Here is a 24,071-nt window from a genome sequence, read left to right as displayed (position 1 = left end):
AGCCCCGGGATGGCCGGGCAGGACCCTGGGGACAGGACAGGATGTCAGCCCATGGGCTGAGATGCTGTGGTACAAGAACTATTTGCACACTGAATCATAATGAACAAAAAGAATTTCATGCCTCCAGAACGGGCAAAGTCACGTTATTTCCTTTCTGTATTTTCAAGCAAAAATGAAACTTTCATTTTTTAAAAAGCTCCTTCAGTAATTTCAAACAAGTTAATAGATATGAAAACAAAACAAATTGGTCTTTTGTTTCTCTCCAAGGTTTTGATGGGTTTTTTTTCAGTGAGGAAAAGAAAAATCTTTTTGAATCTACTAGCCAAGTGAAAAATCAATCAGTTACACAGGTCTGTCTATTTGTTAGGATTAGCTATCAAACAATACATGCATTTTGGTAGTTAATTTTTCCCGATAATAGGACATACCATGGACTACAATACCATTGGATTTTTGTTTACACCTCTCCACTCAAGGTAGCATTTTTAGCACAATTCTTCAAGATGCAGACAAAAAAAATAATAAAAGATAAGAAAAAGGAGAAGCAAGTCCATCTACATTTAAAGAATATATGTATCACTTTGGAAAAAAAAAGTGATTTGAAGATAATCCTACAAAATCCAGGACTCAGAGGTCTTTTTACATGAAACCTCAAAGTGAAACTTCATTTGACCTCCTCATTTAGTGGAATTCTGTTTGGTCACTATCAAAATCAACTGCTCACACCTAAGTTGGACTGGATTTTTTTTTCCCCCTGACAAGAAGCTAATTAGAGGGCAAAGAATATCATATTGTCTCCAGTCAGGGCTTGGCTAGGCATTATGTATGATCTTTCTCTGTCCTTTTTTTTCCTAATAGCTACAAATCCCTTCTCAAAACCCATTTTTTTTCTAGGACACTTCTCAGCTGCAGCCTGATAAGCATTTCAGTGTCAATGCATTCAAGTAAGCACTAAACAAGGAGTTAGTCCTAGATACATATATGTATTTGATACGTGAAGAAGTAATAACACGTGACTAAACCATCAGCTGCTACGAAGTAGTCCAGCTCCACTGAGTCCAGCATAAGAGTTTCTGCTTATAAAAGAGCAGACCCCAATGCAAAATCTTCTCTGCTGGGAGGCACTCAAGAAAAGAAACTGGAGAAAAAAATGCATATTCAAGGGTAACCTAAGGAAGGCAGCTTACAGGTTAAGGATCAGATAAAAACCACATCATCTCACTGCTGCCACCTGAGCTGTTCACTATGGAAAAATAACAACTGATGCACAGGAAAGTTGCTAAGGAAGACAGGGAAGCACAGCTTCTTATGAACACTGCCTTGGACTAGTTGATATTCATCAGCAAAGGTCAAAGCCTTAAATAGAAAGCATATTTCAGGAAATTGTATGGAATACCAAGAATCAGAATAGCCCAGAAGTGTTGAACTTGGAATTCAAGGGTCAAGGTTTCTAACACCTGAAATTTTGCATGTGACTGGACATTCAGGTGTTAGATTGTTTTCTAATTGCTTTAAATTTTCCAGTTTTTTAACCTGTGCACATAATCCTAAGAAGTTGCTTGTCTGAAAAGCATAATTATTAATTACCAGGAATCCAATGTATTATTAATTTATTCAATGCTGATGGACTGAATTGTGTCATGGGTAAAGACAGTCAAATAGCAGTGATTGGCAGGAATAAACCAGCTTCCCTGAATGGGGACAGGAAGGATTTTACTCAAGGAAATGGCAGTGAAACCCATCCTAATAAATAACTGAGCTGAGTTGACTTAAGCACTTATAATGCCAGTGTCTGTGATAAGCAATGGAAACATTAATATAAAATGCTTCACCATAAACAAGTACGGTAGAGTTCAGAATGACATATTGCAGCACAGCCATCCCTAGCATGGCATGCTTTTAAAGTGATGTTTATAATCATTATTATTTTGGTAACAATAGGGGAAAAAAAGAACAGAACAACAAAAATTGTTATCTGCTAAAGAGGAACTGCAATAGCAAAGTTTCGTGATAAGAACCTACATAAGGATTTAGCCACAGTGAGAGAACAACTGTGCTCAGATACAAATGCAGTAACTAAGAACATGGTTGTAGCTTCTTCATTTCTAATTCTAGCTGTATGTTACAGTCAGATGGTGAAAGCAGTCATTTCATGAAATAACAGAAATTTTCAGACATTTCATGAAATGACCGGCATTATGGCTGTTCTATTACACTCTTTGACTGTTTCACTCCATCATTAAGTTAAATGACTGGTGTTATTGTGAGAGTCACATTGGTGTGATTTTTATCACTTACATTTAGGTATCTGAACTTAGACATACAGGTCAGTTTAGGCTCTCATAGTCATTGAAGGAAAGGTGGCATGTCCAGATGGCAATCCAGATGATCTACTTCAGCTACCTGTTTTTGGATGAGATGAACCATCCTTTGGATATACTGATCTCTCTTTCCCTTAATTATAAAAGGAGCCTAAGGTGATAGGTTCTGATAAAGATGCTTACCCATTGATTAATCCTTGTGACTCCTATTTACTGTGTTGCTTAGCACTATGGAAGCTCACAACTGATAAGTGTTTCTATTATTCCATACTCTTGGAGACAGTCACCTTCTACTCTCTGGGCTCTTTGCCACAGGACATCTAAATGCATTGGAGACATTTGCTCCCTCTTTTTAGCTTATATTTCCCTTTCCCAGTGTGCTATGTGGCCAACAGGGTAAAATTAGTATTATATTCATTTTTTGGTTTTGATCAGAACTAACAACTTGATATATCTTTCTTTACCCAGTCTGGGGCATTTATTAAACCTCTCCACAGTCAGGGTTTTCCTAAAATCCCTAGACTTAAAAATTTGCCCCTGTTGTGACAGTCAAATTCTAGTGAAAGATGAGCATGTTAAATGCCTTTATTGCCTTGAAGAAATTCTGTCTCATATTACTAGTAAATGCAGCATTTGTTGGTCCTTCCCCTTCCAGGCCAGAAAAGACTAAGAGCCTGTCTTTATAACTGCCTCCCTGGGAAGTAAAAAGTTCTATCTTCAGACAGCCATGATAAAGTGGTATCATTCACAGGGAAGACAATATTAGTTGAAGCATGGATGTGGTGAATGTCTATGAAGCTATACAACAGGTTCACTCTTTCCTAACGAGAATCTGAGAGGTGCCAAGGGATTCTGCACATCAGATTAGGAAAGTCCAATATGGTTCTGATAGAACTGAGAGGCTGGAAACCACATCTCAAAAAAAGTTCCCTGGCTGTGAGTACATAGGATAGTAGGGGAGGTGCAGTTGTGGATTTTTCTGGGTCCTAGAAGGAAGGCAAAGCAGACACCTGCAACACAAAGGAGAGCCTATATCTTATCATATCCCTTGAAACTGTTAAAAAAGCTGCCCTCGTACCAGGGAAAAGCATCATTTAAATGGATAGGGTTGAAGTTCTGCATGGGGTCAAAGATCACCTGCCAGTCTTAATCTTTCAGTCTTTCTAGGCTGCGATATATGAATAGGGTAAATATTAGTTCCTACTTCAACTGCATATAAAACCCAGAGCATGTCAGAAGGCACTGACCTTCACATCTGTTCACACAACTGGGTGCTCTGAATTTCTTAGGAACAAACTTTCCAGTATGTACTCCTGTCTGTTCTTTTGGGTCTGGGATATTACACAGAAGAACGGTTGAGAAGATAAGCAGGACTCGGTTGTTGAGATCTATTGCCCTTCCTGTATGAAACCTTGCCACAAAGTCATACTCCAAAGGAGAGTGGGGAAGAGTTGTGATGACATATTGAGAGCCCAAATGAGACTATTAGGGCATTTCACAACTTCTTAATGGAAACTCTGGACTCTGAGACCTGGTCACTGAGTGGCAATGTTTCTCATTTGCCTTACTTTACACTCTCTTTTGCAAGCTTCAAGTTGTTATCATGAATATGTGCAGATTTCCCAGAACATTTTTGAACAACTGGAATATATATCCATGTAAACAAATGTTATACGATCAGTAGAGCTTAGCAACCAAATAGTCCCACTGAACACACTGCCCACTAAAAGGCGCAGAAACAATTCAAAGTCACCTGACAGAAGTCACATAATTCTGAGGCAAAACACAACTCCTTTGTGTTCTTTCCTGGTCCTGGTCCCATAAATCCCCAGAGGTTCCCCCTTTCCATAACCAAAGAAATGTGAAAAGAAATTTCCTTCTGATTTGGGTCCTTTTTCTTTTACAGTCTTCCCTGAGAGATAAATGATCAGCTGAAATATCCTTCACAAACTACATGGCTAGGAAGCAGTAGAGAGACTTGCCCTGAACTCCTGCAAAACTAGACATTAGAGAGAAGCTGAATTGTTGGAGAGGAAATAGGAATGTGATCCCAGACAAGAAACACCAATTCTCTTCCTGGGCTTGCTCCTAAGAAGGCGAGAAACATTAGTTATTTGGGCTTGGTTTTGTTGTTGGTTTTGTTTTCAGATGTCATCCAGAATTAATTTTAAAAAATATTTGCCTTCTAAGTCTTTTTTTTCACTTGAGTTTTCAAGGATTTTTTAAAGGCTCGACTAGGTTATTTACAAATTATCTCATTTAAGGATTAAACTGTAAATCGCATAGATTGTTTTTTATTTATTTAATGTAATATTTGAAATCTTCCTGAAATGTTTGGGTTTTTGTTTGGGTTTTCGGGTTTTTTAAATGAAAAATTATTTCATTATCTATTTTTTCTTTAATGTTATTTATTTGACTATTGCTTTAATTTTATTCTGCTATGGACAGAATTTAACCATATGGGGTTTATGGTTATTTTTATGGTTATTTTTGTTTTCAATAGAACATCTAAAATTAGACCTTTGAGTCAGTACCTGTGAGGCCAGATAACCTGATTTCTGAACTCCAGCTTCCCAAATTTAAGATCAGAGAATCATCATAGAGTAATCTTGGTTGTGAGGGACACCTGAAGGGTCAGCATGGCTCAAAGCTGGGCCAATTTAAAAGTTATATCATTTGACTTAGGCCCTTGTTCAGTCAAGTTTTGACTGTCTCTAGGAATGGAGGTTTCACCTCCTGTCTGGGCCTCTGCTTTAATGTTTGACTACCCTGATTTTGAGATTTTTTTTTTTCCTAATTTCTAATTGGAATTTCATTTTCTGTAGCTTGTGTCCATTGCCTCTTGTCCTTTCTGTGTCTACGTCTAAAAAGAGTCTGGCTGCCCCATCTCTTTAACTACCTAATACATATTTAATAACATTTACTTATTCTGCTTTTCTTAAGACTGAATAAACCCAGCTATCTCAGTTTGTCTTTGTATGTCTTATGCTCTGGGCACCCATACAGCTTGGTAGCTCTCTGCTGGACAAACCTGTTTTTCAATATCTTTCTCATACAGGGGAGATGCAGTACTCCACATTTGGTTTCATTAGTGTTGAATGGAATATAATAATCACTTCCCTCAACCTTCTGCTAATGCATTTGCTAATGTAGCCCAGTATGTGTTTAGCCATCACCTCCGCAAGAGTGCATTGCTGGCTCATGTTCAACTTCGTGTCTACCAAGTCCTTTTCTGCAAAGATGTTCCCCAAGAAGTCAGTGCCTAGCTGGTGGGGTAATGCAGAAGTGCCTTCACTTTCATTGTTGACAGTCACCAGCATCAGAAAGCTCTTGACACACAAAACCACTCCAGTGTTGACAGCATTCAGTGTCCCCACACACCAAAGTCCAGAAACACCCTGTAAATAGAAATGGCTACACCTCTTTCAGCCAAATGAGGAATGCACATCCACCAGATCAGGGTCCAAGAAAAGGCAGTGGAAGTTATATTCCTTCAAAGTACAGCTGCCTTGGGATGAGATGAATTGAGGATGACAATTTTCTTCACAAGAATTTAAAGCTTTAATACTGAGCTTCACTCACAATGGGAGAGACAGAGATTCAGTGAACTGGGATCGGGAGAATGATTTGCCTCAAAATAAATGGAAAGTGTGACAAAACAGTTGTAGATTTCCAGATGCTAATGAAATGCAGTTATATATTTGAACTGAACAGATGTATTATATAGGAATTGTTTTAAAACTATTAGAAATGGTTCAAGGTAGTAAGAGTACCTTAAGCCCCAGCTTGTTTCACCAAAGTGCTCAATAGCAACAGCACCAAAAACCTTAGCTATACTTGCATATCCTCAATGGGTGGAAGAATAAACTTTCACTAGCAGGTAGTTAAATTATGTTGGATAATAATTCCAAAGGCAGGATGTATCTATTTTTTGAATGTTGGTATAGTCTTGCTAACTTCCAAATAACCCAGGAGTTCCATGATAACACTCTCTGCAACTAAATTGATGACCTTCAATACTGATCCAAAACCAAAATAAATCATTGGAAATCTTTAAAACATGAGATAAGGATCTTATATTCTTCTTACCAAAGCTTGAAGCCTAAACAAGGTTTTAAATTAGGGGAGTAGATGGTCTAAGCTCCACCTAAAGTCAACACAGAGAGATCTGACCCTCTCCAGAGGGTGATTTAACCCTGTATCATGTGAATTACTGAATGATGGTCTCAGTCTGTCCAGTGAGAGAGCAAGCATGGGTGACAGAGCTGCTAACTGAGACATGTCATTTACATGCAGTAATGTTGGATGAAGTAAAATCTTAGCTTCTGTACTGGCAGTAACAGGATATATTGAGTATGTGTTATGACTGCATCTGGTCAGAAATATGTTGACAAATTGTGTAAAGTGAGGGTACAGGGTTCCAATGAAATTGAAAAGCTTCAGGAAATAAGATTGATTTAATTTACAGTACAATTTAAAGTAATATGGGAAGGATTCTGATGGCATTGTAATGTCTCTCTTCAGAATTTTTGGAACAAAAACTTGATATTTGTGTTGTAATATAATTTTTATGTTACTAAAACATTTTGTCTTGGATTCAAATATATAGACAAGTTTTTAATGGCTTGAATAAAGATGGAACTTCATTATTTTGTTAAAGAAAAGTATTTTTAATTAAATATTATTTTTTCCTGATAAACTTAAACATTTTTGGTATATTTTATCCTGTTCAGAAAAAAGCCAAACTTCATCATCTCAGAAATTGTTGATGAAATGGAATTTGCTTCATTTTCGCACCTTTATGTAAATAATATCCATTTATTGCACTATTTTTCGTTCAGCATCTGGTACTCATTTTCAGCTGAAATTTTCATTATTGTGATGGTTGATTACTCATACCAACTATTGCTGTTCTTCTGGTTGTACTCAATTTGAAAGAATAGGCACAGCAAGCAAATGCATTATTACCTATTACAACATTTATTATGTTATTTATATGTGTAGGGAATATATGCAGATCATTATTCATATGGTAGTTAGATGGTTCCAGAATCCTGAAATTCGCTATCTTTGATATCAGGCTACACCAGTTTTCCCATTTTATGTATTAGACATATAGAAGGAAATAATTATTTAAAATCTTGCCCAAGGTTAGGGAGAGAAAATAAGTTGGAGAAGGGACACAAAGTCTTCTGGCTGTAATTGTTTCTAGAGCAATATGTTTCATTGGATTAATGAGACTAAAGAGAACTGAGTGATAAAAGAAAAAAAGTCCCAATGGTAGAAATTTGACTCACTCCTGCATCCATACCACCAAAACAGATTGTTTTCCAGATCACCAGAGTTGGTCTAGGTAATACTTCTCTGAAAACCAGAAAGCCTGAATACAGCAATAAATACAGAATAAGCCAGTTCTCAGGGAATTCAATAGGAGCTTTCCAGACAATTTCTCTGGGTTGGAGGGTTGGTGGATTTGCTTTCTCTTCAATTAAATTAAAGTTGTTGAACCTGAAGGCAATGAAAGAAACTTGCCAATATTGAAAGTGAGGGGCAAAGATTGTGTAAACTGTAGCTATGGTTTTCAGAAAAACTTCTCATATTTTCTTAATAGTCTGGGATCCATATTACCACAATGAAAGCACAGAGGATTGATGGGATAGTCATGCCATTACATGTTAAACATTGCACTGAAGTAAGAAGTATAGACTCCTTCTGTAGCTGGTGCCAAAAGAAGGATTTATATCTCTCAGAAAGTAAGAAAGAAAAGAGCCTCCACTATGTAATTCAATCCATCCAATTTAGGCTCCTTTTTGGTCCTTTGGAAGTGTTTGTCTCTCTCTCTCACTCTCCTTTTCAATCAAAGATTGGTTTTGACTTTTAATAGGTTAAGAGAGAGGGATCCCGCTCAACAGTCTAGTTCTGGAGACCCCAAGGCTATAAACAGGTCACCAATGGTGAAAGAAATGAAGACTTGGAGCTGAGCAAAATCAGGTTTAGGGGTAAAAAAGAGAGCAAAGACCAAATATCTAACATATGTAGAAAACACTATGTATAGTAAGCTGGGATGTAACATGAAGTTGCAAACAAGAAAGAGCAATGTGTATAAGGATGTTAGGAAATACAAAAATAGCCCATGCCAATCCCCCCAAAAAAGGAGGAAGAAAGAAGAAAATCCATTAACATCACCCTTTTTCCATTGGAGAACTTTGGTGACTGATGACTTGGTCCAAATGCTCTTTTGCTTGAGGTGGCCTGGTGTCATACAATCCAGAGGGGCAGTGGAAGGGTGATCATAATGCTCTTAAAAGGGATAGGTACTACTGTGTGTATAACAATTATAACTGCTTTGTTAGATTACTGAGATTTTTTTTTCTTGGTAGTAGTATTCTTTATTTTCTTTTTCTGTAGTAAATTAATCTGGACTAATAATATTTGTTGAGTTATACTGTTAAGATTTCAATTTTATTAATAATAAATTCTTGACTTCACGTATTTGCTATGTTTCCCTTTAGCCCATAACAAGATTTTAAGCATAATAAAAGGCTTAAAATTTTAACAATAAAACAAGTTCCCATTTGACCAGCTTTCACACAACAGCTTCAAGAAGCAGCTAGGACAACAGGTAATGTTTGATTTGTCTCATTGTTATTTCTGAGTGGAATTTACTGCTAGCTAGTAAGAAGAGTTTCTGATCATAGTCGGTTACTCTGGAAAATATGTTTTATTACTTTCAAAAAAACCATACTTAAATGAAAGGAATTATAAAATAATTTTTACAGCAGTCCTTGGATAGTAAATTGTCAAGTCTTAAATATCAGCAGATTCTTTTATTTTGTTGGGATGGATCAGAATGCTGTAGTCAATTACTCAGTTTAGCCATAAAATGGCTTCATCATACATGTGTATTCTCTTCAAAATCAAGTTGAAACATTTGCACAGGTTGCAAGGTTAGTCCAAGCCTGTGTTCAATATTATCTGACATTTTATTGGCTACTACACAAAGTTTTGCCTAATACAGTAATTTTACTTAGAAAAGTTAATTGAAAGGTTGCCTGTAATAAAGCTTTTTTTTTTTTAATGTAGGAAGAGTAAGGTAAAAGTACTTGATGCATGGGAGGAAGTGGGGACACAGTAAAACATGGGAGAGAATGAAGGAGAAAAAGGAAATGCTCATTCTAATGTGAAATGGAGTTGGAAGAGCAAGTTTCATAAAGTAAATTCATTCCCTAAGGCAGTTTAGTCTGTGTTGAGTGCCTGGATCAGCACACCTTCCTAGGTGAAAAGTATAAATCACAGTTACGTGATGGATGATGTTTATTTAGAACGAGACTTGTTAAAGCAGTGCTTAGCAGGAAATCTTTTCTTCTTTCAAGGAAAGAGGTCTTGATGCAGGCATTTAGAAAGTATAGAAGGGAAGACAGGAAGTCTTGGGCTGGTAGGGGAAAACCTCAGCAGAGTGGAAAAAAGGGCCATCCTCAATTCATGAGTGTCTGGGCTTTGTCAGAGGGATATGAAAGCTATGGAGAGGCCTCCACAGGAGGTTTCAGGCAGGGGATGGATCTAGTTTACATGTGGAACTTATAGCGACCTGTTTCATTTCAAAGGAATGAGGTTTTCCAAAAAGTAAAATAAAAGTCTTAGTCTGCCTGGAGCTGCTTACAAATCTAATTGATGTGTTGGCTGATGGAAACGCAAGAAGGAACAATCTAAACAGAAAAATAATAACAACTAAACCCCATGTTTTGTCATTTAGGTATATTTTTTCTTTTTTTTTCTTTGCATGTCTTCTAGGTCTATCGCTCAGTTGAAGAAACCTTTATAAGGTCTTATTTTTAGAAAGCTTTTTCTATCCATTCCTGGTTAGACATCTAGCATAGAAGGGAGTCACACTCACTTCCCAGTTCTGAAAAGAAACACCATTGTCTTAATCGACCTCATATTTGACATTGCATGTATATGTTAATACATGTATATGCTAGTAAAATGTTGTGAAAAACAAAGTAAAGAATGAATAAGAATGGAAAATGTTGTTAAAGCTGGGTCCCTGCATGTCAGGTGGCCCCTAAATTTATGTTTAGGCAGCTAACATAGAATAGCAATACATTAAAAAAAAAAAAAAGCCTAACCTCTAGAAGTGCTGCATCTTCATTATTGCTCATTGAAAACTCCCTGAGGAATGTTATTCCCTCAGGAGATGATGATTCAGAGACATACAAATATTTTATGACAGCTGTTGAATGCTAACAGAGTTGTGTTGGAATCTATGACCTGATTCCATTAAAAAGTTGTCTTCTCTCTGGTCAGTGCCTCTCTCCATTTTCTCCGTTAGTTGGCTATGGAGATTGCTGTGATCCCACCGTGCCTCTTTACATGGAAGGAAAGATGAAAGCTTGGAAGCTATTGGAGCCTCAGTTCCTAAACATCTTGGCCCCCTTCCCATCTTGCTACTCATCAAAGTGGCTTCCCATTTTAATGTGTAGAATAAGAGAAACAGAAAACTTGTGGAATCTCTGTGCAGTCACCCTCCCAAGCGCTTCCAGTATTCATACCTTCAGGATGCCTCTACTGGTGGGTTTCCTGAGGACCATGACATTTTTTCTTTTACACAAAGAATTTGAAATGTGAGGTTCTCCTTCAGTTTCCCAACCAGACCCATCCCATAGGGAAGTCTGCTGCCTCCCTGGGGCCCGGGTCAGAGACATTACTAGGAAGCTCCCTAGGCTGGTACAACCATCTGATTATTACTCACTATTGTTTGTTCAGGTCAGCAGCGATGAGGTAGCCGAGAGAAGTACAAAGATGATCAAAAGGGATTTCAGAGAACTGGGGCAATTGCTTGAAGGATCGGGAGCACAGGTAGTGTTTTCCTCCATCCCATCAGTAGCCGGGAGGCATACGGAAAGGAATAGGAAGACTCACCACATTCATTAACACGTGGCTCAGAGGCTGGTGCCAGCAGTGGAATTTTGGGTTTTTCGACCATGGGGCAGTTTACATGGCAACAGGCCTGCTGGAGACAGATGGGGTTCACCTGTCGCAAAGGGGGAAAAGGATCCTGGCCCAGGAGCTAGCTGGCCTCATTGAGAGAGCTTTAAACTAAATGCAAAGGGGGAAGGGGATAAAACTAGGCTTGCTTGGGATGAGCCTAGGGGTGGCATTCCTGTGTTGGAGAAGAGATCTATAGCCCAATTAAAGTGCATTTACACCAATGCACGCAGCATGGGCAATAAACAGGAGGAGCTGGAAGCCACTGTGCGGCAGGAAAACTGTGATGTGGTCGCCATCATGGAAACATGGTGGGATGACTCACACAACTGGAGTGCTGCAATGGACGGCTACAAGCTCTTTAGAAGGGACAGGCAAGGAAGGAGAGGTGGTGGGGTAGCCTTGTACGTTAGAGAGTGTTTTGACTGTCTAGAACTCAGCGACGGTAATGATAAGGTTGAGTGCTTATGGGTAAAGATCAGGGGGAAGGCTAACAAGGCAGATATCCTGGTGGGAGTCTGTTATAGACCACCCAACCAGGACGAAGAAACAGATGAAGCATTCTACAAGCGGCTGACTGAAGTCTCACAATCTCTAGCCCTTGTTCTCGTGGGAGACTTCAACTTACCAGATATCTGCTGGAAATACAACACAGCAGAGAGGAAGCAGTCTCGGAGGTTCCTGGAGTGTGTGGGAGATAACTTCCTGACGCAGCTGGTAAGCGAGCCAACCAGGGGAGGCGCCCCGCTGGACCTGCTGTTTACAAACAGAGAGGGCCTGGTGGGTGATGTGGTGGTCGGAGGCTGTCTTGGGCTCAGTGACCATGACATGACAGAGTTTTCGATTCTTGGAGAAGTAAGGAGGGGGGTCAGCAAAACCGCTACCCTGGACTTTAGAAGGGCAGACTTTGGATTGTTCAGGAGCCTGGTTGAGAGAGTCCCTTGGGAGGCAGTCCTGAAGGGCAAAGGAGTCCAGGAAGGCTGGATGGTTTTCAAGAAAGAAGTCTTAAAGGCGCAGGAGCAGGCTGTCCCCATGTGCCTTAAGTCGAGCAGGCGGGGGAGAAGACCGTCCTGGCTGAACAGAGAGCTTTGGCTGAAACTCAGGAAAAAAAAGAGAGTTTACCATCTTTGGAAGAAGGGGCAGGCAACTCAGGAAGACTACAAGGATATTGTTAGGTTATGCAGGGAGAAAATTAGAAAGGGAAAGGTCCAGCTAGAACTTAAACTGGCCACTGCAGTTAAGGATAACAAAAAATGTTTTTACAAATATATCAGCGACAAAAGGAGGGCCAAGGAGAATCTCCATCCTTTCTTGGATGTGGAGGGAAACATCGCTACAAAGGATGAGGAGAAGGCTGAGGTACTTAATGCCTTCTTTGCCTCAGTCTTTAATAGTCGGACTGGTCACCCTCAGGGTTTTCAGGCCCCTGAGCTGGGAGATGGAGATAGGATGCAGAATGAAGCCCCAATAATCAAAGAGGTGGCAGTCACCAACCTGCTCCTCCACCTGGATGCCCACAAGTCCATGGGGCCAGACAGGATCCACCCGAGGATACTGAGGGAGCTGGTGGAGGAGCTTGCCAAGCCACTTTCCATCATTTACCAGCAGTCCTGGTCAACCGGGGAGGTCCCAGCTGACTGGAAGGACCCAGGAGTTCCCAGGAAGAACTGGAGCTCCATGCCCAGTCAGAAGATCTGGATAGGCTGGAAGAGTGGGCTAACAGGAACCTTATGAAGTTTAACAAGGACAAGTGTAAGGTCTTGCACCTGGGAAAACATAATCCAGGAGTGCAGCCCAGACTGGGATCCACCTGGCTAGAGAGCAGCTCCGTGGAAAGGGATCTGGGGGTCCTGGTGGACAGGAAGCTCAATATGAGTGAACAGTGTGCTGCTGTGGCCAAGAAGGCCAATAGGATGCTGGGTTGCATCAAAAAGGGCATCACTAGCAGAGATAAAGAAGTCATTATCCCTTTCTACTCAGCGCTCGTCAGGCCACACATGGAATACTGTGTACAGTTCTGGTCCCCATTATACAAAAAAGAAGATGTGGACAGGCTGGAGGGGGTCCAGAGAAGGGCCACCAAGATGATCAAGGGTCTGGGAAGCCTGCCATATCAGGATAGGCTGAGAGAGCTGGGCTTGTTCAGCCTTGAGAAAAGGAGGCTTAAAGGTGATCTCATCACCATGTACCAGTACCTAAAGGGGAGCTACAAAGAAGATGGAGACTCCCTTTTTACAAGGAGTCACATGGTGAGGACAAGGGGTAATGGGTGCAAGTTACTCCCAGGGAGATTCCGATTGGACACGAGAGGAAAATTTTTCACAATGAGAACAGTCAGTCATTGGAATAATCTCCCCAGGGAAGTGGTTGACTCTGCTACGCTGAACACGTTTAAGACTCAGCTGGACATGGTGCTGGGCCATCTCATCTAGATTGTGCTCTTGCCTAGGAAGGTTGGACCAGATAATCCTTGAAGTCCCTTCCAACCTGGTATTCTATGATTCTATGATAATGTGACACCCATCTACCAGAAGGGTCGTAAGGAGGATCCGGGGAACTACAGGCCTGTCAGCCTGACCTCGGTGCTGGGGAAGGTCATGGAGCAGATCATGTGTGGGACAATCAGGGGATCAGGCTCAGCCAGCATGGGTTCATGAAGGGAAGATCCTGCTTGACCAACCTGATCTCCTTCTATGACAAGGTGACCCGCTTAGTGGATGAGGGGAAGGCTGTGGATGTTGTCTACCTGGACTTTAGCAAGGCCTTTGACACTGTCTCCCACAGCATTCTCCTGGAGAAGATGGCTGCTCACGGCTTGGATAAGTGCACTCTCCGCTGGGTAAAAAACTGGCTGGACGGCCGAGCCCAGAGAGTGGTGGTGAATGGACTCAAATCCAGTTGGCGGCCAGGCACAAGTGGTGTTCCCCAGGGCTCAGTATTGGGGCCGGTTCTGTTTAATGTCTTTATCGACGATCTGGATGAGGGGATCGAGTGCACCCTCAGGAAGTTTGCAGATGACACCAAGTTGGGTGGAAGTGTCGATCTGCTGGAGGGTAGGAAGGCCCTGCAGAGGGACCTGGACAGGCTGGATCGATGCGCTGAGGCCAATTGTATGAGATTCAACAAGGCTAAGTGCCGGGTCCTGCACTTGGGTCACAACAACCCCATGCAATGCTACAAGCTTGGGGAAGAGTGGCTGGAGAGCTGCTTGGCAGAAAAGGACCTGGGAGTGTTGCCTGACAGCCGCCTGAACATGAGCCAGCAGTGTGCTCAGGTGGCCAAGAAGGCCAATGGCATCCTGGCTTGTATCAGGAATAGTGTGGCCAGCAGGACCAGGGAGGTGATAGTGCCCCTGTACTCGGCACTGGTGAGGCCGCACCTCGAGTACTGTGTTCAGTTTTGGGCCCCTCACTACAAGAAGGACATTGAGGTGCTGAAGCATGTCCAAAGAAGGGCAACGAAGCTGGTGAAGGGTCTGGAGAACAAGTCTTATGAGGAGCTGCTGAGGCAGCTGGGGCTGTTTAGTTTGGAGGAGAGGAGGCTGAGGGGAGACCTTATCGCTCTCTACAACTACCTGAAAGGAGGATGTAACAACGTGGGGGTTCGTCTCTTCTCCCAGGTAGCAAGCAACAAGACGAGAGGAAATGGGCTCAAGTTGCGCCAGAGGAAGTTTAGATTAGATATTAGGAATAATTTCTTCACGGAGAGAGTGGTTACGCATTGGAACAGACTGCCCAGGGAAGTGGTGCAATCACAGTCCCTGGAAGTATTCAAAAAACGTGTGGATGTGGTGCTTAGGGACATGGTTTAGAGGTGGACCAGGCAGTTAGGGTAACGGTTGGACTCGATGATCTTAAGGGTCTTTTCCAACCTTAATGATTCTATGATAACAAAGTCAGCTATTCTGAAATATCAAAGCCCTTTGTGAATTGGAATGACCTTTCCCTGGTTAGCTCCTGCCCTTTAGCAATGGGTGTTGCTTGTTGCTCGAAATTCACATACATGCCACTTTTTGCAAAAAGACTATGAGAGGGAAACCTTTCTCCAAAAGGTATTTAACTTTAAAAAGTCAACCACAGGCATGAAAAAAAGAGAAGTTCTGCAGGATATTCAGCTCTTGACCTCTTTACTGAAATTGCCAACATGGAGGGGAGCTGCATTGAAGACTATTCATTTGTCTGTGAAAATACTGTTGAATATCTGTCACTGCTTTGGGAAATGATTGACCTGATAATGACAGGTTTTATATCAGCAGGTCCTCGAGTGCCGTTCTCAAAGTCACTATATGGGGTTTGAAAATTGACTTCTTAATGATGACAGTCCTGTGGAATGGAAAGGAATTAGATTGCAGATGAATTTTCTGATGCAAGTGCATTGTCTTTACCCAGACTGATGCCCATGTGATAAGTATGTTGCCAAGAGCAAAACTTAAGGGAATTACAGTGCTATGACATTACATTGAGCTATATACCTTTCATGTCACGGAATAATTTACTCTTAAACTTCTCTTATGATGGTGAACATGGTTCTCACTGAAAAAAAACCATACTTACAGGAAAGCTATATTTAAACTTACTAGTATATAGCTTGGCCTTAAGAAAAAATATCTTACTTCTCTTGTTTTCAAGTTTCATTACAGTCAAAGTTTCCTTCCAGAGAAGCTTCTCACAAAGGTCAATAGAAATTATTGGAGATTAAGGATGGAATTTTCAAAAGTGATTACTGCTGGCCTAAGTCTGATCTCACTGGCTTCAATGAACTACTGTTGACTTTAGTGTGAATAGAGGTAGTCAAATGTCAAGAGCTTTTTGGAAATCCAGTATGAGTGATGTGGTTATTCAGCTGACAGTGGGACAAGAATAGAGTACAGGACCCTCAAAGTGGGTTATTTCCCTCCCCTGTCCTCTTTCTTTTCTATGAAGTGCAAATATTCATTTCTTAGAGACATATAAATGCAATCATACCAAACAAATAAGCAAATATAGAAAGAGGTAAAAACCAAAATGGATGAAATTGAATGGCCAGGGAAAAAGGGGTTAACAACGATAAATATAGATAAAAGTAAAGAAATACAAATCCGATGAGATATTGCCTTGGAAAATTACTACCTAATTTATTTCCTCATTAGCATTTTTGAAACTTAACTAGGCCCAATTTCATAGTAAATAAGAAAATGAATTGCAGATCCCAACTCTGTTTATGTTCAATTTCTATGTTGTGTTTTTTTCCCCCTGAATTAAAGAAAAAAATCGATCTTGTTTGTTCTTGAATTAATATTATAATCAGTGCAACTTTCCATGGTGTTTGCAGTTTGTCACTATTTTTTATTAGATAAAGTATGATAACACCTAAAGAACAACCAAGAGAGGCATTCCATTATGACAGGCAAGACTGAGGCACTACCCATTCCCAGTTTTGCCTATTTAAATAGTTCATTTTTAATCAGCAAAGCAGGCAATAGATTTAGGGGGCAGGGGAGAAGAATACATATAACACACAAAGTTAAGAAATCAATGTCATGATCTGTAGACTTCAAACTATTGTTACATTTTTGGGCAACTTTGAGAGATAGCTGCAGTTTTTCAGCAATTTTCTAAGGAAATTCAATGCTTATGATCACAAAGCATAAGTGTCAGATTTTCAGTCTCTGTTTCAGTAAGTTTTGAATCCATTCACCAATTTCAACCAAATTTGCCAGAGGGACAGAAGTAACAAAAAATGCTAAGTTTCTACACATTTAAAGAAATTGTTGGTCCAAATACAAGAAGGAGGCACTGCAAGTGAAAACTTAGGAACACCACCTCTCATTAAACACCAAGGAATCCACACCAGGCAAGATGTAGAGCAGCAGCCTTTATCAGAACTATTCCTCTTGAAACAGCTTTAGTTGACCAATGTATTTATTCAGTATTAAACAAATATAAACCTTTTCAGTCAATGACTTTATCACATATATTGCATAGAGATTTAATAGTAATGAAGGTGGGATTTACCCATGGACAGGTAGATACCTCCATCTCTGTAGGTCATAAGACCTCACTCCACTGTCAGTGTGCAGATATAGGCACCTATAGGATGTTCCTAATGTCTAAAATATGACAAAGCAATCACATCCTCAGCATACTGCTCTCTATTGACTATACAGCCTGTTTAGATGAGTAGTTCAGATGGAGAAGTCCATATTGTAGACACTAGAAGTTCAGTGAAATAAATCCCACTTGCCTATTCTTTTTTGTCCTATAAAGCAGTGTTAGTGAACTTCGTGTGACTGATTATACTAATACATGGTGTTGTACAAAAAAGAAAGGTATTATTTAGTTTTAGCAAGTGTGCATTATGTTGGTAGTATGTGCAGTTGTCTTTGTACAGTGAGCCAGGTAGACCAACAGCTGCATCTTCATGCAGCAGGAACTCCCTGTAAGAAAAAAACAGCTCAGCAATCCAAACTGGAAAAGTCAGGCTGTGCTTTGTACATATCCCAAATCTCTTTTGTTCCCACATCAGCCATATACATTTTTCATTTAACTGGATACTTCACGTATGGACTATAGGATACAAACTGAAGTTTGTATAGTATGGATTATCCTACAACAGTTGGACTTTATGTTCTAGTTAGGACAGCATATAAGTATGATCCTGTTCTTAAACAGATGCTTGAGTCTATTACGCTTACTTGTGTTGTGGCTTTAGGTCACAGTCCTTCATAGGTGAGTACATATGTATACATGTAAATTAGTAAATTACATTATATTGTCCAATTAAATCAGCTACATCAGCTCCTGATGCACAAACTCAAGCACCTGTCTAGTCTTTTCAGTATCAAGTCTTTGGGCTGAGATTCACTCCAGCTATGCTGCAAATAATTCTCAATAGGTGACTTTTCCTCTGATAGCTGTGGATGTTGTCTAGGATGACTGCGCTGCTAGCATGGGTGCCTAACACATGACAGCATGACACTGTTCTAGAGAGAAGGTTGTGTGTTAAATCAGTGTAGACATCTGTGTATGTTTTGTTTCTTTGTTTTAGTCTAACATATATTCCCCCTCCCCCACAGCTAATCTATTTCTCCTGTCACGGTATATTTTTTCTCCAATTAAATCCACTAGACCAAACTTAATATAAGCACTGCAAAAATATGTTTCGTTTTTAAAAATATCAAAATAGGTTCATAATCTTTTTGCTGAACTGTTGCACATTAAATGTAAAGTAATTCATTTCCATAACAATGACTTTTACTAAATATAGATGGAATTCTGTTCCAGAGATTTCAAAGCAAGTGTGGGGTTTTTTTGTTTGTTTGGGTTTTTTCATAACACAAACATTTATTCTCCCAAATACAGCAAGTCTGCTTACAAGCACTTATCCCTTATATGATTCACTTACATTGGCATTAGTCTGTCTAGAGACTGTCATCCAAACATGTTAAAGCACTGAAAAATATCAGGTAATGACTTATAATTGCTACTGCTGACTGGCTATGGATTTTGTCTAATTAATTTTGTTCCTCCTTACCAACTTCACCTCTTTATTAGGACACTTTTGTTACATATTTTTTTGCAGGCTGTAAATTCTGTGAAATAGAAATTGTACCATTTGATTTATTTTTAAAGCATCTAATGTAATGTGATTCTAAATGTGTTTGTATATAATCAGTGCTATATCAGTGTTAATAATAAATAATAAAAAAAATCCCTGTGAGATTATTATTCACTACTCAGGTAAAGAAACATCAAAATAAGTAAGTAGGCAACTACCCTAGGATCCTCTACAAATCAAAGCCAGAAACAACCTTCCAAACCAAAGTAAATTAAGATTCATTTTCAAGGCATGACAGAAGGATGTGTTTCTTTAAAAGCACTATTAAAAGGTTGACATCATCCCACATATGCAACCAAGAGTGGGCTTCATAGCAGATCACTTCAGTTGTCTTAAAAGTTAGGCATGTAATTTTCCTTTACATCAAAGAGTGAGCGATACCCACCTCCCAAAGACAATTCCTCCCAGCTCTCTCTCCCTGCTGACTCCAGAGGGAACCAAGACAGCTCAGAAATTTCTGGACATTTGGGGCTCAGCTCAGTTACAGGCACTGACAACTGGCATCCACGCTGGGCTGACAGATAGGATACAGGACTTCCAAGTGCCTTCTGTCCTGCAATATGAGCTTAGCACTTAGGATCCTTTCCCAGGTACAGCCAATGTATTCTGGAGAATAATCAAGCTCTGCCTGAAGTAGGCACAGCATTTGATCAGGGGAATCCCTCTGTGGAGTCCCACAATCTTAGCAACTAGAGCTCAGAAAACCAGCTCGTATGTAGACACCCTGCAGATAGCTAAAACTAGGTGAAATTAATCCCAAATTCATAGTTTTTAAATAGCTATAGTTATATTAAGTGCAAATGAGCCACCGAGCTGGGATCTGCAGTAATTTCTGATCAAGGATTCCAGAGCTGTGCTGGAAGATGACAGCTGCTAAAGTTCAGGAACAGGCTATAAGGGGAGATTAGGGACCTCACACAGGACTTAAAATGGTACAAGCAGACACTTCCAATAGATGTGCTTCAAATCTATGTGAAGGAAGGTATTCGGGGAATATAAAAACTTTATGCTAGCACCAGAATTATGCAAACAGGACTGGTTGATATTTTTCATATTTTTGGCTTTTTTGAGAACTGTGTATCAGATTTCCACCCTTGAAAATGCTTCTACTAATTGTAGAAAGGAACTCTTTGTACTTAAAAATCAGATATGTTCCTTGCTCCAAAGAGCATAAGGTAGAGATCTGGATCAAGAAATACTTAAAGAGATTATTTTTAAAGAAGATTGAGAAAGTCTGTCAGGCTGACAGGCCCTTGCATGTGTTCCATCCGTATGGAATAAAGTATTGAGCAGCAAAAAATATAATACACGTACATGAGGAAAAAAACACATACATAATAAAAAGACATAATGAGGAGCATTAGAAAGAGCCACGGTGCCATTCAGAATGCAGTCAAATTCTGATGCAGTCAAATAAAGAGGAGAGGAAGACAGCATTTGGATGTGCCTCAAGGAAAAAAGATTTTGCTTTAAGCCAGTTGCTTGTCAGCAAAATTTTTTTTTTCAGTTAAAACTGGCTGAAAAATGAGTAAACACTGTTCACAAGTAATTTAAAATGGTGGGGGGGGGTTGTTTTCTATTTTTTCCCCTTAAGCATAATTAAGGTAAAAATATTAACTGTACATTTGCAGGTAATGGGTTTCAGCAAATTAAAAAAAACAGCAAACAAATCCATAGACCTTTCTGAAAAAAACATTGGAGATCATTTTCATCCCAAAACATTTGTGGTTGGTTTTTTTTTTCCCAAATAAAACTTGTCTGGAATTGCTAAGCACAAGAAATGGTGACTACCTGTTAAATGACCTAGATTTGTGATTTCAACACAAAAAATGAGAACTCCTGACTTCCTCCTGTTTTATTCACTCTGACCGTGAACACCTTGAAAAGGAACAATCACTTTCAAGAAAGCCATAAAAGCTACAGGTCTAGTTTTCTTACTTATGTAAATCACTATGACATTTACTGACTTTAGTGAGTCATTTTTATGACGATCAACATCAGCTGAAAATTTGGCTAAACTGAATCTGCAGTATATCTGCTTGGTAATCCAAAGATCTGACTGCCTTTCTGTGCACGTAAAGTTAAATAGCTTTGTGCTAAAAAGGGTCACTAGAGGCTCTGAAACCTAGTCTAAACATTGATAACTAAATAGTTGAATTGCTAGTCTACTGGAGATGTCTGCTGTTGTTGTTCAATGTCAGTAAAGCAGTTGCCTATAACTGTAAAATTAATGAATGTCACATTTGGGGTTACAGAGAAAATATACACCTATAGGTGAACTTCTACAGATATTTCCAAGATGCAGAAAGTAGGAAACTGCATGACACGGAATAACTGCTACACTTAGCCCCATATACTGCTGTGACTGCTGCTATACGTATTAAAAAAAGGCGAATGAGAAATGAGATGAAGTCATAAGAACAGATATAGTCAAAAAAGAGACATTTCACAAGTCTTAATTACAGTTAAAAATATTTCTATCATCCCTGAGTGAAGAATTTCTGCATCACTAAGATATAATTTTAGTCATCTTATACCTACACTAACAGAACAGCAGTTCTTGACTATCTAAAGGTAGCAGAAGCCATGTTTTCCTAATCCTGGGGTTGCTTTTTCCCCCAACAAATACAGCTGAAATAATAACAAAGCAGCCTCATTCCACCCCTACAACCCAGCAGAAAATATAAATCCATCAGGGTGACAATAGGATTAAACTGTGTGCACTGTTTGCTTGTTAGTCTTCTCCATTAAATAACTTCCATGTGAGATGGGAAATTAATGTTGCAATAAGTTTGTTCCTGTTGTGGGCCCAACAATAAAGCCAGCAATCCTCTTACTGTGGAGCATTACTTTTGCCTGTATGTGGGCTGGGTAAACTGTTCAGTCACCTTTTGTCTCCATAGGAGTACAATGTGTTTGTTGATTTGCCATGTCCCAAATCCTATATTTAATACAATGCCTTGATGTCATGTGAAAAATAAAAAGTATGACTCTTGCTGAATACCATTAAGAAAATTGAAGGGGAGGAGGGATAAACAGGGGCTGGAGGTGATATATAGAGATTTCCACATCCAAATCCCAGAAAAAGACCCAAGCGGTGTCTTTAGGAAGAAGGAGGCATGAACAAAAGGTAATGTATTAATTGCACCATCTCAGGAGTAGGTCTTAAGTTATCATGGCTCACCTTCTTCCACTGCTTTTTCCTTGCTTTCATGTAAAGCCATTTATTTGCTGCTGAACCACATCAGCTCTGAAGGCCAGTGGAGAAAGAGGACAGAGCCAAGACTATATCTTTTCCTAATTAAACAGATATTCCTATATCTGAACCAAACTGTATTGGGTTTTGCTTGTTCCTGGCTATTGAATCCAATCCTGAGTACATCAAACATATTTAAGTCGGTAACGAAGGACTGTCTGTCCTAAGTCTTCATGAAGCAAAGGGCCATACTGACAGAATAGTCTAGAGTCTTCACTATGACTTGTGTAGCCATACTTTTTTTGGTCTTCAGCTGGCTGGCCAAAACAGTGGTAGTTGTGGAGTTCACATGGACTCCACGTGTCTACCAAATCTGACTGATGCATGTGTAGTAACTGAAGCCTGTATTACTATAGCTTCGTTTCTGCCAGTGTGACTAGAGGAGACTGGAGGTCCTCAATTGCTTTTTAGAGGCATCTCTTTCTCTCTCTCTCAACAACAGAAGTCCACAGTAACTGCACTCCTAGTTTAGACGCCTTAAATTGGGCAGAGTGTTTCACAGCCAGAGTCACTGCCATTTAAAGGTGTTCAAAACAATGCTGTCAGAACGCCTGCCTGGTGATGAACATGACATCTTTCAAAATGCCTAAAAATGCATTGTTTTCAAGCAAATTTCATGTGAGGAAGAAAACAAATGAAACACAATGATGATGACAAAGTGTTCTGGCGCAACACTTTCCACATGGGATTCTTCTTTTAAAATTTCCAAATAGCTTAAAAAATCATTGGTTTAGTACATTAAAAAAGTCATTTATTGTTTTACTCTGAATGAAATGCTCTGAATTTATCACAGCAAAATATTTGGACTGACCTTCACCTCCCTCATTTTTTTTCCTCCAGGGAATTTCACTTTGCAGCAAGAGGTTTATTTGTTTGTTCTCAGGGATTGTTTGTATTTTATGAATGGACAAAGAAAAATCACAGCTTTAGACTTTCCTATCACACAGGAAAACCTGTGTGTCCTCTCTCCCCAGGTCTATCACCATCTCACAGCTTTTCTGTAGGAAATGAATCTGGTGCCCTCAGTTTGCTCCCATGGGGCAAAAGTAATGCTCAGAACTGTCCCAGCGTGCAACAACAAGGACAGATGGCATTTTCAGCAGTATAATTGTAGGGTTTACCTGTGTTCCAGTAAACTCCTTGAAATCCCCGTACCCAGAACTTGGCTCCGTGAGTATGTTACTGCTCACACAGGTTACAAAAATTCCCCTGAATTTACAGCCTAGATGCCAAAGAGAAAAGAGTAGGGCAAGTGGGCAAGGCAGGAGCAAGGGTAATAGAGAATAAGGTCACACTTCAGCTGGAAAATGGTGAGCTTTTATTGATGATTGCATGACCAGTAGACTTACAGATACCACGTCCTCATCTGAGGCCATCCCTTCAAGTTAGAGCTCATGGGACAGGAGAGAATCTTGGGCTGTCACTGCCCCATGCTAGAGATAAATACATGAGTTCAATTACCAGGGCTGCCAATCTGCTGCATCTCATCAACACTAAATTTACTTTAAAGAGAGAGAGAAAAAAATGCATGTAATTTATTATATAGAGGGGGTGAGGAATGCAAGAAGCATGAATCTCAGTCCAAAGCACAGGAGATAATTTCCAATGTGAATAAACAGAAGGTTTCTGGAGCAGAGGTGCATTTTCAAAGTGACTTTATAAAAGCTTTCTCCTCACTCCAGCCTTCTCCCCCGCTCAGCAGCCTCCTTGAGTTCTCATGTATCATTGTTTTGTGCACACCGCTTTCCATGAGATGAGTTTAACAGCATTATAAAAGTCACATTGTGCACAAATTGGGAACTTCAGCGCCTCAGTAACTGCTCTGATGCATACACACTTGCAAAGTTTTCAAAGCAGAAATGTTGAAGGCACTTCAAGGCACAAAAACATCCTTGGGTAAATTACTTCCTATT

This window comes from Nipponia nippon, unplaced genomic scaffold, assembly GCF_047370975.1.
Source record: "Nipponia nippon isolate SJK-2023a ecotype South Korea unplaced genomic scaffold, ASM4737097v1 scaffold_29, whole genome shotgun sequence".
In the NCBI taxonomy this organism is placed as follows: domain Eukaryota; kingdom Metazoa; phylum Chordata; class Aves; order Pelecaniformes; family Threskiornithidae; genus Nipponia; species Nipponia nippon.
This window is presented reverse-complemented; position numbering follows the sequence as displayed.